The following is a 17,626-nucleotide window of genomic DNA, read 5'->3' as shown; positions in this document are numbered from 1 at the left end:
GTGGTATCTCCTTATAGTAGTAGTTTAGGATTTTCTTAATAACTAATGGGGTACAGGAACTTTACATATGCTCATTGGGTGTTTGGATATCATCTATTGTAAAGTGTCTAATCAATTTCCTACATTTTTTCTAGTGGATTGTCTATATTTTTTAAATTGACTTGTAAAAAGTTCCTTATATATTTTGAATATGTAATTGGTCAGATTTATATATTTCAAATTATGTTTTCTCACACTATAGTTTTTTTCTATCTTAAATAGGTATTTTGATGAAACAAGTTCTTACTATAGTTCAATGTATTACTTTTTAATTTTCTGGTTAATAATTTATATGCCTTGTTTAAGAAATCCTTGCATAATCCCAGGCCATGAAAAGCTGCTTCACTAAATAATAAATATTTTGTTCTTACTTTTTGATTTATAATCTCTTTAGAAATGATCAAACACATCTATTTTATAAAATCATGAACAGAAAAGTTATGTTTAAAGAGTAAAAATTTAAAAATGGTTTAAAATATTTTAGACTAAGCATTTTTTAAAATTAATTCAAATAGTAAAGGATGATGATTATCCAAAATACAGTTTTATTCAAATTCTTTAGCCTATGTAGGCTACAGCTCCATTAGGCTTAATGGACTAACGAATTACATCTTTTCCACTTGCTCTCTGATGATCAATGAAAGTCATTATTCCAGTATTTAACTTTATCAATCATAAATATGCTATGCTTTACCAAAACCTAAGCTACCAATATCCAACTATAATTATTACTTGCTTAAAACATCTTGGAAATAAGTCCGTGTTTAATATGGATGATTGAATTCAAATCCTATTTCAGACACTAACGAATTGCTATTGTGTGGCATGAAATGTAGAGTCTATTTAATTAGAGTAATTTACAAAATGGAAATGGTAATTTGGCAAAGACAGTATAAGTATATAATAATCATGGCACGTTGTAAAATCAAAAGTTGATTTTATGTGTTTTATTTTATCAAATTACTTTGCCAGATGTTTTTCATAGACATTAGTTTCAAACACTTGGTAAAATTAATAATCATGATTAATATGTTATATAATCTTTTTTTATCTAAGTGGAAAGGGAATGCCAAAATCACCAGACTTAGGATATTTCCTTTTCCTTATCATAGTTCTAACAATAGATTTGATAACAGCAAAACACAATAAAGATAAACATGATAAATTTATTATATAGTAAAAATTTTACACATAGGTACAACCAAATAGTACCTGTCCACCAAAAGAAGTATGAAACAGCTCACTTTCTAAAGAACCAGTTTTGTCAAAGTACTCCAGGATCTCTATTTTTACTATATGTAGAGATAATCCAAGAGTAAAGGACTTCTTGGATAAGTAAACATATTAAGGCAGAAAAATATTGCATGTTAATTTGGCTTTCAGTATCTTTAAAATGCATATATCACACTGCATTGGATGGCTTGGGAGTCAATGTTAATAAACAAGGGAATAGTTTTTAAAATTTTAGGCCAAGCAAGCTCTACATTTTATTTAATAAAGGATAATGATTATCCAAAATATAGTTTTACTCAAATCCTTCAGCTTATGTAGGATGAAACTCCAGCAGGTTCAATGGACTAGTACATTGTATGGATTTTTGACTTTTTGATACTGTCTGGTGGTCAGTTAAAGTCATTGTTCCAGTATTATATTGCATTGGTCATACAATGTGCTATGTTTTACCAAAACTAAACTAACATTATACAAATATGTGCATTACTATTGTTTGACATTCTGTAATATTCTTGAATCATAATCTATGTTTACACAGTTTGCTATCAAAGTATTTCTATTCATGACTTTGAAATGAGTGTAATTTCCTATAGAATAAGAGAAAAAGTGCTTGCTTCTAGATTTCTACATGAAATTTAAATATGCAATTTTAAAAACTGTCTGAAATTAGCTTCAAAAGGACTAAATCTAAAAATTTACATTAGTAAAAATAGTTACATATCATTTCACAATTGATGGGACTTTCCTATTATAGATATACATATTTTTGTAATACAGAATGGAAAAGAAGACCATCTATAGATGCCTTAGCTTTCAAACCCATATTTTGTACTTATAATATTGACATAATTTCAAAATTTATTTACATTGTGTGTATTATTTTATGAAAATATATGTGTATACAAGTGTGTGTGTGTGTGTGTGTATGAGATATGGTTACTATCCTCTACATAGGATTGTCTAGTGGTAAAAAAACACATAATAACAGAGGGTATTCCTTAATCAGATGCATATTCTTTATATTTTTATAACTTGTGAATTCTCAAAGAGTATGAAGAATATTGTGATATTTAAATTAAGTAACTTACTAAGTAGTTATATATTTGCATGTAATAAGAAAAAATATGATAGTTTATATTCAATATCAAATAGATTCTTTAGCGACTATAATTCAGCAAAGGAACAAGAAGACAAATGAGTAAGAACTTCCAGCAATTGTCTCCCAACAGAAAAATGAGATTCAAGGGAAACCAGGCTTTGTTGGCCATGGTACTGCTTCAACACTATTCCACCCATGAGCAGCATACTGTGAAGCAGGACTACATGCACTACAGGTAGGACAAGGTAGTAAGCACAGGATTACGCCTTGGAATTAATTCAGTGCTGGACTGGAAAAACCTAACACTGGGAGGATCCTTATGACTCCTACCTCAGGTCACCGCTCATGGGCAGACTCCTTTTAATATCCCCAGTACCAGGCAGAGACTTGCATGAGCATTCTAAAGTTTTTTGTAGTCAGTGTCATCACAGGTTTGTTATAGTAGTATTGAATCATGAGTGCACCTCAGCATTAAGCAGTCCTAGTCATGTGAGGCCTGGTCTTGCTCTAGTCCTGAGCTGGTCTAAACATTTTGGGTACTCCTCTTACTCCTCCGTTTTATGGTGAACAATACACAAAGTGCAGATTTGAGGCAAATTTAGATTTAGATTGCGCTTAAGTGCTGAAGAAAGCAATATACTGATAGCTGAATTGCAGCAAAGTTGGGTTTATGATGCCATCTCCTATACATTAGCAGAAATGTCTACAGAGTCAGAGATAAAAAGCAGCTTGCTTGCAATTTCTAGAAAAATAGACAAAACCTTATTATTTAGACTACAATAAATACCTAATCCTTCAGTAATAATGTAAGAAACTTCAATGAAGGCTGGGTATGTAGCTCAGAGGTAGCATGAAGACTGAGTTCAGTCTCCAGCTACATCTTTCCCCATCCTCCCAGCACCCGAAAAAAAGAATTTTGAGAGAACCATGGCTTCACATTAAAGTTGAAATAAGGTATTAGAAACCAGTTACACAGTATTGAATCTGGTTAGACTCTTGGATGGAGAATTTAAATAGTTGTTTTAAGAACTCGCAATGAATTTCATAAGAACACAGAGAAATGATTCAGTATTCTAACAAAGAAACTTAATCAAGAGAGGAAAACAACTAAAAATAATCAAACAGAAATCCTGGAGATGTTTAAAACAAAATTTAAATTAAGCAAAATTTAAAACATGACAGAAGGAATCACCAGCAAAATAGATCAAACATAAGAGAGAATTAGCGAATTTGAACACAGGCATTTTGCAAATACATGATCAGAAGATAAAAATGAAAAAGAGCAAGGACAGGGATGAAAAAGTTTCCAGGAATTAATTGCAAGTGTAGAGTTTTTATTAGTTATTTTCTCTTTCCTTTATGATTAGATTATGTTGTTAACATTGCAAAATAGCTTGTTATACACAAAATATTTTTGTAAGCCTCATAGTAGCCACTTAGCAAAAATTTTTTAAAGACAAACCAAAAATAATAGTCAAGGAATTAAAACACATTACTAGAGCAAGTAATTTAATCATGAATGAATACTATAAGAGAGGGAGAAAGAAAAGAATTCAAAACTAGGAAACACATTTTTAAAAGTCTGTAAGACCATCCTATTAATAAATAAAATAAATATAAATGAGTTAATTGATTTAAAAAGTAATTACAATATGTTGCTTACAAGAAAACACTTCTTATCACTTAACTGATAAGAAAACACTTAGAATGAAAGTGAATGGGTAGATTAAGATAATCTGTGCAGGGAAGGAGGGAAGGAAAGGGGATGAAAAAAGAACTAAGATGTATTATATCCATGTACCAACTCCCCTTAAGGAATATAAACAATATGTACAGCAAACATGCTAATAATAAAAAAGAAAACCTATGAAAGGGGAATGCAAAAGAAATCAGGAATCACTTTACTAAAATGAGAGAAAGACTTTAAATCCATAGCAATAAGAGAGATATGAAGGTTATTATATAACAACAAAAGAGTCAATTAAGCAAGAGGAAATAACAATGTTAAATATATTGACCCATTAATTAGAGCACCAGAATATGTAAAGCAAATGTTAGTAAATCTAAAGGAAGACATAGACTTCAGTACAATAAGAGATGAGGAATTTCACACCACACTCATCACTAGCCAGATCATCTTCACATATCAATAAAAAAGAGTGTATTTATACCTTAGGCTGAATGGACCTAACATCTACCTACACAACATTCCACCCAACAACTGCGTAACACCTGATCACTTCATACAACACAAGGCATTCTCCAGAGTGAGGCATATGACAGGTCACAAAACAAGTCAATGGATTTTTAAAAATTGAAATCATATAGAGCACAATGCAATAAAATGAGATATCATTAACAAGAAAATCTTTGAGAACTATATAAATACAGAAAAATGAAACAACTTGCTTTTGAACAACCAATGGATAAAGTATGAAATCAGGGAAGAAATTAAGGTATTTCTTGAAACAAATTAAAATGGGAAAAAAGCAAACAATAACTTATGAAATACAGTAAAAGCAGGAAAGTTTACAGTCATGAAAGCCTACATCAGAAAAAAGAGAGTCACCATACAAGATGGTAGGAATTCAACAATGGTTCTTATACTGCATATTGTTGTCTCCAAATCAGTTGTTCTGATTGCCAGAAAAGTAAAGAAATAACCTATCAATAACCTTCAAATAAATAACCTATCTTGCCTCTCATAGAATAAGAGAACAAAAAAGGAATAAACCAACACCACAATTAGTAGAAGGTAAGAAGTAACAAAGACAAGAGCAGAAATAAATGAGATATTTTAAAATATAAAGAACTATGAAATACACAGCTGATCTTTTGAAAGACAGAAAAAAATAAATTTTAATTAGACTAAAAAGCAGAAGAGAGAGATTCAAATAAAAGAAATGGGAGATGAAAAGGTAAATAGTGCAACAGAAACCACAGAAATATAAAAGAAATGCTAGAAGTATAACAAACATATACCAACAAATTTGACAACCTATGGAAAAGGGACCGATTCCAGGACACAAACACCTTAGAGTTAAATCATGAAGAAATAGAACATATGAACAAACCAATAATGAATAACAAGACGGAATAAATAAAAAGTTCTGCATCAAAAATATCCAGAATCACATGACTTCACTACTGAGTTCTACAAAAAAATTTCAGGAATAGCTAACACCAATTTTTCTTACATTATTCAAAAAAATTAATAGAAGGAATTCTTCCAAACTTGTTCTACAAGGTCAGTATTACTCTGATACCAACCAGACAAATACACAACAAAAGAACAGCTAAAAATCAAGATCCTAGACAAAAATCATTGGCAAAAATATCCTTGGCAAAAATCTTCAACAAATTATCAGTAAAGTGAATTCAGCAGCATATTTAAAAGATTATCATGATCAAATGGGATACATCTCAAAGATAAAACTATGCTTCAACTCATGCAAATTAATAATTATGTTACAACATATTAGCAAAGGGAAAAGATAAGGAATCATCTCAACAGCTGTAAAACAGCATATCTGATAAAATTCAACATCTCTTATCCTAAGAAAAAACACTGAAAATTATTTATAAAATGAACATATCTCAGTATAATAAGGGCCATTTATAATAAGCTAACAACTAACATATGAGTGTGGGAAAGCTGAAAGTTTTCTAAGTCCCAGAAGAAGACAAGGAGGCCCACTTTTACCAATTTTACTCAAAATTGTGCTAGAAGTCTTAGCCGCAACAATCAGGTAAGAAAAATAAAAGGCATTGAAACTGGAAAAAAACTCAATTTGTATTTGCAGATGTCATGCTCTCACATATAAAACACCCCAAAGACCCCACAAAAAGCCAAATAGATCTAAAAAATGAATTTAGCAGTTTGTAAAATAGAAAACCAACACACAAAGAATCAGTAGATGTTTTACACACCAACAGTGGGTGATTTTAAAGCAATCACCTTTACAATAGCTACAAAAATAATAAAATGCCTTCAAATAAATTTGAGAAAAGGGCTAGAAGTTCTCAATAATAACAACTGCAAAACATAGATGAAATGAATTAAAAAGAACACTAAAATGTGGAAAAACATTTTATATTCACAGATTGGAAGAATAAATATTGTTAAATTGTCTGCATTAAATAAAGTGCTCCACAGATTCAATGCAGTCCTCATTAAAAGGTCATTGATATTCTTCACAGACCTACATAGAATAATCTTCAAGTATGTGATGAACCATACACACATACACAAAGAAATCTTGTGGAAAAAGAACAAAACTTGAGTAATTGACATAGCATGGTATTGACATAAACCACATAGATCAATGGTTTGTACTAGAGAAATCAGAAGTAATTCATACATTTACAGTCAATTGATTTTGACAGTGGTGCAAAGAACACACATTGGGAAAAAGATAGTATTTTCAATCAATGCTTCTGCAAAAACTGCATATCTACATGTGGAGGAATGAAACTATATCCAAATCTCTTGTAAGATACAAAATCAACTCAAAGTGAATTAAGACTTAAATGGAAGACAAGAAGCTATTAAGCAACTACAAGAAAACAGGGAAATACTTCTGGTCAGGGAAGTGAGTAAGGCTTATGTTTTGGATAAGACTCCAAAAGTATAGGAAGAAAATACAAATATAGACAAGTGAGATTACATCCACCTAAAAAGCTTCTGCTAAACAAAGAAAACAATCAACAGACTGAAGAGACAACATAGAGAAAGGGAGAAATATTTACAAGCTATACATCTGACAAGGGGTGTTATCCAGAATACACAACAATTAAAAGAAAGGGAATAAAAAGGAAGCAATGCAGAAGGAAGAATCAATTATAAGGGATAATAGTTTGAAAATTGTTATAAAACAAGATATAAGAATGTAAACATTTTTTTGCAGAAAAATACATGATTAATCATAAGGAAAATGTAAAAATCACAGTGATATGGATAGTATCAAAAAGGCTATATCATACCAAGTACTGGCAAAAATAGGAATAAAGGGAATCTTTCATGCAGTTGATAAGAATGTAAATTAGTATAGCCATTATGGAAAAATAACATGGAGAATTCTGGAGAACTTAAAAGTAGCACTAGCATATGACCCTGCAATTCCACTACAGAGTATATCCAAAGAAATGAAATCAGAATATCAAAGAGACATTTACACTCTTCTGATTATTGAAGCATTTTACGATAGTCAAGTAAAGAAACCATATAAATAATAAACTAATGAATGCATAATGAAAATGTGATACACACACAATACAATATTATTTACCTATAAAAATCATGCTTATCCTGCCTTTTGGGACAACATAGATAGGAGTGGATATCATTATATTAAGTGAAATAAGCCAGTTACAGGAAGACCAGTACTTCATGATCTCACTCGTACACTGATTTCACTGAAATTGAAATTCTAATGGTGGTGAGCAGACAGTGAAAGAGTAGGGAAGAGGGAACAACGGAAAGAGGCTGATCAGTGAATACTGGTTATGCATGAGTACAAGTTCTGATGTGCTTTTCTCAGTAGGGTGACTATAGGTAAGGCAATGTTCTGTATTTCAAAAATCTAGTAAAAAAGGAGTTTGAATGTTTTCATCATTTAGAAATAAATGATTCAGGATATAAGTGCTTAACCTGAATTAAACATTGCACATATATACATGTATGTAAATATCATATACTAGTAAGTAAATGTTTTTATGCATCAGTTAAAATGATTTTAAATTTAGAATAAAACATTAAACCATGTATTAATCCTCTTCCTCATCCCTGTTCTTACTTTGAACAGAACAAAATGTAAGAATCCTCTTCCTCATCCCTGTTCTTACTTTGTACAGAACAAAAGTTCTTATTTATAATCAAGTTGATTATTCACTAAAGATCACAGAAAAACAATCAAGTATTGATTTTGTTCTTACTTTCTTTATCCCAGTAATGAAGTCATGTTGCTCTTTTCTAAGAAACATTTACTGGGTCCATCCTATCCTATTTACTTCCAAGCTCATAAGTCAGGTAGTATAATTTATTACTTCATATCCAGATTACAGGATTTCTTGCCTATATGATCTCCTTGCCTCTAGCTAGTCCCTAAGCTCCTTATCCCTACATATTAAGTCCTTATACTATTGTCACCCATAACTAATTATTTCCTTCTTCATTTTTGAGAGAGTATTTTGAATTTTAGATAAATACAGGGCTATATAAGTAAAATCTATATTTCCTGGAATCCTTTTGAACCAGTATTTGAATCTTTGTCAGTGGAGTATGAGTAGAATGATATGTGCAAATGCTGATACATATTCTTCAAATATGAAATCTAAAAGTATTAGTCTTTCATTCCCCCTAGCCATGGGCTGGACTATAGACATAGTCCTTTAGAGTCAGGTTCAGCCCTGTAAATGAAGATAACACTACAGTAGATGGCAGAGAATAAGAGAGGATGACCTTCAGTGCCTGGATGGACATGTGTAACAAAACTGCCTATTCTAAACCACTTACCAACCCTGGGATACTATGGAAGCCAATACATTTTCATCATGTTGAATTTTTGGGGTCTCCATCATATATCATAGCCTATACTCCAAATGATACAAATTATATATGCATGCTATGACAAATTAAGATGTAACCTATATCTAATATATATCTAAGATATAATCATTTATTTTTGTCAAGTAACTAGATGATACATGATGCTTATGTAATAAGAAGAGACAAACATTGCTCTTGAGGAACAAAAAGCACCACTACCAAGGATATCTTTCTGCAATGTCTCATAAAATAACTGACTCTAGAATGACAAGGTGCCACATAGCAGGGCATATGATTTTACAAAAAATGTAGATTTTAAACAAACGGATACCTTTAGGGAAGATCAGACTTTACTTACTAATATAAATCCTGTTGATCTGATTATAAGAAAAGCAATAGACAGTTGCAAATTCTTATTTTTTATGATAAGATGACCAAGGGATTATAGAGTGAGGACCCAGGCCAAACACTTATTTCCTTTGTGATACCGGTAAAATCACTTTCACTCAGTGACAATTTGATCTGTCAGATTAATAGCTCACTTACAGGATCATGGCTCATTGAATACAAGATAGTGAGTCCAATCAATGCAATGCTAAGGACATTCTCTGACTATTCAAACAGATCTTTTATCAGGTTAAACTCAGTTGACCAAGATGGTATGACTTCTGGCCCATAGTCTTGTCAAATCAGACAGTTTTTTTTTTTTTTTTAAATCAATGGCTCAAGGAGATCAGGCCACCGAATAGCTACATACTGACCAGTACAATAGCTGTTAGAATAACACATTTTGTGAATTATTACTAACCCTGTGCTCAGCATGTGTATTAAGTTTCCACAAGTAAATAAGTTCTGTAATAATTCATTGTTTACAGATAAGGAACCTAAGGCAGGGGAGAATGTGCTTTTGGTTGCAAAGCAAGTATAACTACACTGCTACCTGAACTCAGATAGTCTAGATTCCAGAATATGCCAATTTAATGAACATATTTTACTACATTATCAGAATTGACATGTGAAAAGAACTTTGAAAAATAAAGTAGTATGTCATTCATCAATTTATATTAAGAAAAAACTAAAAGGCAAATCAGAAAATTATAGTCCTTCTTGCAAAACCATGTTTCTCCTTTGATTAACTAACTACTGCTTGATTTGTAACATTATATCATATTCTCTGGAAAGCTATACCTGATCTTTAGTCACTTTTTGGAGTCCTACTTCTGGCACTATGGCTTTAACCAGGATTTTTTTTTCATCAAGAAGCAGAATTTCAAAGTAACATGGGATCTCAGAGTTGTTTTAATGGCATTTCTCTAATGGCCAAAGATGTTGAACATTTTCTCAGGAGTTTAATGACCCTTTATATTTCTTCAGAATAGTATCTATTTATTTTAGTTGCTCCCTTTTTGATTGAGTCTAACTTTTTTAGTTCTTTCTATATTTGCAATATTAGTCCTCTTCTCAAGGAATAGCTGGCAAAATTGTTTAAAAAATCAATAAATGCTCTTGAGGCACTGAGGAAAAAGGAACACTTCTATATAGTTGGGGGTAATATAAACTAGTATAATCCTTATGGAAATTAATATGGAGATTCCTAAAAAACTAATAATGGAGGTTCCATTTGACCCAGTCATTTTACTTCTAGGTATCTTCCTAAAAGAGTTAAAGACATCATATTGGAATGATGTCTGAATACCACTGTTTAGAGTAGCACAATTCATAATAGCTAAATCTTGGAAGTACCCCATATGCCCATCAACAGATTGATAAGGAAAATATGGCATTTATGTACAATGTAGTATAGCTCTGTCATAAAGAAGGATAAAGTTGAGTTATTTGTGAGAAAATGAATGCTCCTGAGACCAAAATATTAAGTGAAATAAATCAGACACACCAGGTGAAATATCACATGGTTTATTTCATATGAGAAATGCAAAATATAAATAAAGGGCAAAATAAAGATAATAGGCAGTAGGGAGATAGATCTTTACAAAACAGAGAGGAACCAGGAGCTGAAGCGGGGGGCGGGGGCGGGGAAGGAAAGTAGATAAAAAACAATTGATATATATTATGTACATGTACCAACTGCTCATAAGGAATGTCATCATTATGTATTGCAAATACATATTAATGAAAGTGAAAATTATAAAATAAAAACCAAAAAGTTCTGCTTTTAAAAACAAGCAACAAAAATATATAAATTGAAATACATCAAAATTAAAAATTGTCTGCATCAAAATACATATTTAAGAAAATGTTATGGTTTGTGTCTGGATGTGCCCCCAAAGCCTCATACAGTCATGGGGCTGGCCTCTAGAGTTTATGATTGATTCATGGTCCAATGTTGGGATTATGGGTGTGAGTGCTACACCCCTTGGGGCGGGTAGTTTGCATACAATGTAAGGGAGGGAAAGAGGCTGCTTGCTGCTGCTCCTCCCCTTTTGCTACTGCTGCTTTTGCTGTCTTCCATAGCCGTGAAAAGTTACCCTCGGGCATGTGCCACTCTGCCTTGGAGCCAGTCGAGCATGGACTGAAACCTCTACAAACTGTGAGCTAAATAAACCTTTCCTTCCTTAATTCTGGGTGTCAGGTATTTTGGCTTAGCAATGAGAGAAAAGTAACCAAGACAGAAAACAAAAAGACAACCTATAGAATGGGATAAATTATTTGTAAATATATATCTGATAAAGATTTAGTATTGTGAAACATAAATGATTCTTCCAAAACAACAAAAAGACAACCTAAGAAATGGGCCAAGGACCTCAATAGATATTTATCCAAAGAAGAAAAACACCCGGCCAATTTGCTCTTGAAAAGAACCATACTAAACAGCAATCTCATTCTCCTAGGAGTATACCAAAAAAAAAATTGAAAAATAGCATCAAACAAATACAATTACTCATTGCAACACTTTTCACAATAGCAAAAACTTGTGATATATATGCATATAATGAACTACCGATACATTTTACCACACAGATAAACCTGGTAACATTATAGTAAGTGAAAGAAACCAAACTCAAAAGGCCACACATTATGAGATTCTATTTTTATAAAATAGGGTAAGTAAATCTATACAGGCAGCTGGTCATTTCTAGGAAAAAGGCAAGGAGAAAGAAGTGCAGAACAACTTCTTAGTGCGTACAGGGTTTCACTTTGCAATGAGGAAATATTGTTTGGAACGACACAGAGGCGGTGGTTGCACACCCCTGGGAGAGCACTAAATGACTCTCAATTGTGTACGTCAAAACAGTTAATTTTAAGTTAGTGAATTTTACCTCAGTAAAAAAAATTTCTAACACTCATCTTGTATATGTACCTAATTATATCTCTATAGCAAATCGTGAAATATGGTGGTTAAATGGCAGCAGGAAACATGTTAAATATCAAGAGGTTGCAAGATATATGAGCTGAGGATATTTAAGCATAGCTAATTAAAACTGAGCATATTTATTTATGATTTCCACACGAAAAATGAATCTTACATATGTGGCAGGGAAAAGTTCTGTAATATTCATATATAATTCCAAAGTCATATCATAAAAGGAGTTACAGGAAAATAAATTTTTATTATACATACATATATGCGTGTGTGTGTAATATAATATTTTCTTTTTGTGACAATTCACATATTTTTGCTTCAAATTGGATTGAATTTGTTGTGCTCTGAGAAACAAAACTGCAAGTTCATTACTAGTATTACATATGAATAAGATGAAAGGCAGATGTATTAACAATAATATAAAATAACTTAATTTGCCACCAGTCTAAGGAAACATATTAAATATCCAATGACTACTTAGAAAAATCTATGGCTTTACCGCTTTATTGTCACAGAAACAAATATGCCAAACACGAACCAGAACATACTGAAACATTACAACTGCTAAATCAAGGACAGATGCTTACACAATATAGAGACCACAGATAAGTTACGTAAGCCAGATTATGGTTAACACTAAGCATGGCAATTTACAGGGAAGCTGATGTTTCATATGAACCTATGCTGCTTTTACTCCTAAGCAATTTATAATCATCCTTATTTCCCTTCCTTCCTGTCAAAAGAATGAACACAAGAAAGGAAAATAAATGATTCATCTCACAATTTGGAGGTTATATACGCACCATCATTTAAAATTATCTCTATTATTAATATATACTTAACAAGTGTATGCATGTGTATGATGATATTCTGTTATGAAATAATGACTGCTATATATACAAACTATGTAAGAAGGGTTTGATACTATTGGGTATTTCAGTTTCAGTGTATCTCTGGATGGAGATATGCCATATAATAGGAAATGTTATTAAGATATTTACTCTTTCAGGGAAGTTAGAGCAAATTCATGCAGTGAGAATGAGTGACAATCATTAAAATAATAGTGCACAGCCAGAGATAATTTTCTACTAACGGAAAGCTAAATGTTGTCGCTTGAAGGGATTTGACTAGGGCCTTTGACATTTCCTGTGAAATGAGGTTTGTGAACTGAGGTAGAAAACATAAGCACATGGGGTCTTTTCTATGCCCCTTAGCATTAATCCTAGATTCTTGATTAAATTGCTCTGAGGCACGAATAGAGTTCTCAGGGACATTGTGATTATTCTCCTAAAGTAATTTGATGCCACAAACAATAAAATACAATGAGTAAATAGGGTAAATAAAGAAAATTTTGTAAATACTATGAAGTAAAAAGTGAGTTAGGATATAAATATAATGGCAAAACTTTGAACAAACACTAAATATCTAAATTACTGAATTATTATAGAAAGATTACATTTCATTTGATTCATTAAGAATCATGCAAAATTATTTTTAATTATGCCATGTGTGGTTACTGAAGAGAAACAAATTTAACATCCACGAAAATGGTCAAATACGATAAGACAAGGTTATAAATCCAAAGACTTCATCGATTTTGTAGTATGTATCCTAAATATCCTAATAATTTAAATGTTTGGGTCTGTTTTTCTCACATCTTATTTCTTTTGGTTCTTGTTCATGATACTTTCATTCTTATATGATTGCCAATTTTTGACTTTGTGCTTCTTATGTTGAAAAAAAATATTCTGAGAGATTTTTTTGAAAAGTAGATGAAGATATTTCCTCACAGAGGAGTTCCTTTCTCTTCTGCCATGGTTCATGTATTTTGAAAAAAGAGAGTTTTTGACTACTAAATGATGGTGGTGCTGCAGATTGACTTCCAAACCATCTGTATTCTGAAGTGCATCCCTTGAAGTTGCCCCTTCATGTAGTGATCATTTTCTATTAGACTCCCAGCGCTAGGTAGGGCTTGTGCCTTACTCATTGCTCCTTGTACTCTGAGATCAGCAAACTCCTGCATGTGTTAAGTTTGTCTTTCTGGACCAATGCCCATGTAGCTAAATTTTACTCATTGATTGCTATGGTTTGGGTGACAGGCCTCTAAGGGCCCGTGTGTTAAAAGCTTGATCCCTGGGTTGCACAAGTGGGACGTGGTGGAAGCCATGAGGGGTGGGGTTTTGTGGGAAGTCCTTAAGTCACTGGCAGTGTGCTCTCAAAAGTAATGTGGGATCTCAAGTTCATCCTCTTTCTCTTTGCCTCCTAGCGCATAAGGCTGCCCGCATGCATTCACCTCACCAGGTGTGTCCATGTCAGAGGCCTAAAGCCCACCCCACCACTTGGTCTTGTACTGGAAACTTCAGAAATATGAACCAAGATAAATCATTGTAAGTTAACTGCCTTCAGGATTTCATTATAGCAATGGAAGACTAACTCAAACAGTTATTTCTTTTCCATTCTTTCTCCTTAGTGTTTGGACTAATAATTACTATACAGTTTGCTACCTGAGCTCTCTTAATGTTATTAAGAAAATTTTTAAAAAATACACAAGATTTTTAAATCTAGTTGAAAAGTTGATCTAATTAACCTATGCCATCAACAAAACTTCTTACATTATCTGCCATGATTTTTTGGATAAAATATTATCAATTATAAATGATGTTTCATAGAATATTCACAAACTTAATAAATTCTTTATGCTTATACTTCTTAAATAAAAAATTGGATTTAATGAAATATGTCACACCAATTAGCCATTTAAATTTCACTTTTGAAATCAATTAAAATGGATATTACAAATATGATACTTCTTCCTGCATTATATAAATCTTCATAATTGAATATAGACACCTAGAAGACAGTAAATAAATCCTCCATCAGGTACTTAACTTGAATAAAATGTATCTTAAATCTTTTAAATTATATGAGCCTAAAGGGATATATAATAGTCAGTGTATCAATATATAGTTGCTAATATGTCTACTTGCATTTAATTTTATATGTTATATTTTGAAAATCTAACAAATGATATATGAAATGTAACAATCTACCTGACATGAATAAAATAAAATTATCCCAAATTAAATGTTTGTATTTTATAAGCCTCCAAATAATGCCTACAATTATATTATTTCACCCTTTGTGTTAACTATATTAATTTGCTTATTTAACAATTAAATCTCATAGACAATAAAACATATCCACAGGTATATATGTCCAATCAGCTCCACTTTATTAAGTTGTTCTTTCACTATTTCTTGGTATCAAGAGGTACATGGTATAAAAATAACTCTGAAAATGACTGTTGGCTCTAGAGAATACATATCTTGAAATTCTAAATTTGCATAATGTTTCATCTATGTATTTCAAATTTTTAAAGAGGCTAATATTTATATTTGTCACATTATTTCATAGTAATCCTCAAAATTTTCATAGAAATAATCCAAAATGATGCAACAAAATAAGCTCATAGTTTATTTAAAGGCTCCTTAATTATATAACTCAAATTGATGATGTTTAATTGAACTTGTTAAAAATAGAACTCACCTTAGTTACGAAACCTTTGACTTGCAATCCTCTTTAAGAATAACTACAAATTAGATCACATTTATTGTATGTTTAGGCAAAGTAAGCACTGTTCAAAGACTTTTATCTGTAGCAAATTATTGTGTGAACAACTTTATGATTTAAAGTTGTGTGAACAACTTTATGATTTAGGTGATATTATGTCATATAAGTCACAGATAAGGAGACTGGGTACAAAGAAATTTAATATCATGGCTGAAATTTGAACTCAGACAAACTAGATCTGAGCCACCATATCAAACTAATTCTCCTATATCAAAAGTTAATCAGAAGCAAAATTAAGCTTCATATGAAGATGAAATTATAAATAGCTTCAAATATTTGAGGAGTAGTCAAAGGAACAAAATGTGAAATGTGAAAACATCTTGAAGAGGCTTTGGCTCATCATTTCTGCAGAAATAGATACCAGGAGAAAATGACATAGTCGTAAAAATTCTATAATATGAAATTATTTTCAAAAATTATTTCATTTTAAAATTATTTCTACTCTATTTGGTACTAAAGTTTGGCTTTCTTGCAAGATTGGAAAGGATATACATTGTACCAGAAAGTATCAGTTAAGAGCTCACTTTCTGTAATTTACATTCTGTGTTTACACTCTGATCTCTTTTCAAGTTTTGTCATCTTGGGTAATTACATAACCTCTACAAGCTTAAACACATTTCATAGATTGTGAAGAAAAAATGTAATAGTCCGTTTTAAAAAGCACTTAGAATAGAATCTGGCATAATAAGCGGTAATCATTTGCAATCATCTTCTGTCCACTTGATTAGATGTCTAACATCTCACAAGAACAGTGTCCAAATGTCCTCCTGCAAGCCATAGATCTCTGAAGAAAAATCTGTTCTTCTTACATGTCTATTAAAGAAACTATATACCTGAGGCCTTTCACCATTTACTTTTTTCTTGGTACCAGGAATCAAACTAAGGATCTTGTGCTTGCCAGGCAGGTGCTGTACCACTGAGCTATACCCCTGGCAGCTCACCCTCTTCTTCTATTCAAATGTTTGACTATCTTACTTACCCCCTTTCTGTCTTATATTTATGATACCAAAATTTGTGATATTACCCTTTGCTTTCTCCTATCCCATTTCCCTCATGCCAGGCACTGTACCCAAAAAATGAACAAAAGAAAAAAAGCAGGACAATAGCACTTGTGCTGAGTATGTATAATAAAATACACTCATGTATATTTCTGAATACAAAAAAATAATTTTCTCTATTTTAAAATATGAGTTCTGACACAGTTTTGGTGCTTATTGTAGAACAGTGGCTTACAAAGTAAACATCTATTAGTTATTATTTAAAAGTTCTGAACATTCTTACAATTGTAGCACATGTTACCTTGATCCAGAAGTTAAAGCACCCTGTGGAGGCAACTTCTGGCAGGTGAGAGTAGAGCATTCCTCGCGGGATGACACTGTGGTGTCCCGCAAAGCCCTCTGTTCTCCTGCCGTGCCATGGCTAGGCTCGGTGCCCTACACCTCATGTCTGCAGGGTGCAGTGCCACTAAGGTAGGAGTGATTTTTGTGCAGAAAACTGTGTGACTTTTGAAAGAAAAAAGACTCTAAAGGACTTTAAAAATCACATACTTTTTTTAAAAATTCAGCATTTTTATCAACCATACTTCATTGGAATAGTGTCATACCATTTCATTAACACAAAATAGACACTTAAATTGAACTCTTACATTTTATATAAAGACCTTATTGGTAAATGAATAAGTTCATACTATTGAAATAATTGAGCATTTTAAAATAATTCCTAGTAACGATTCCATTTTAACTAAGTCAAATAAAAC

At 31.9% G+C, this 17,626-nt stretch overlaps 1 protein-coding gene across 1 annotated transcript in view; it reads right to left on the bottom strand.

Moving 5' to 3' along the window:
* Positions 1-17,626, bottom strand: part of Atrnl1 (attractin-like 1) — a gene marked incomplete at its 5' end in the record, with an annotated part of 750,654 nt that overhangs the window by 307,335 nt on the left and 425,693 nt on the right.

The sequence above is a fragment of the Chinchilla lanigera genome, unplaced genomic scaffold (genome assembly GCF_000276665.1).
Source record: "Chinchilla lanigera isolate Chin_1 unplaced genomic scaffold, ChiLan1.0 scaffold00030, whole genome shotgun sequence".
NCBI lineage: Eukaryota > Metazoa > Chordata > Mammalia > Rodentia > Chinchillidae > Chinchilla > Chinchilla lanigera.
This window is presented reverse-complemented; position numbering and strand designations above follow the sequence as displayed.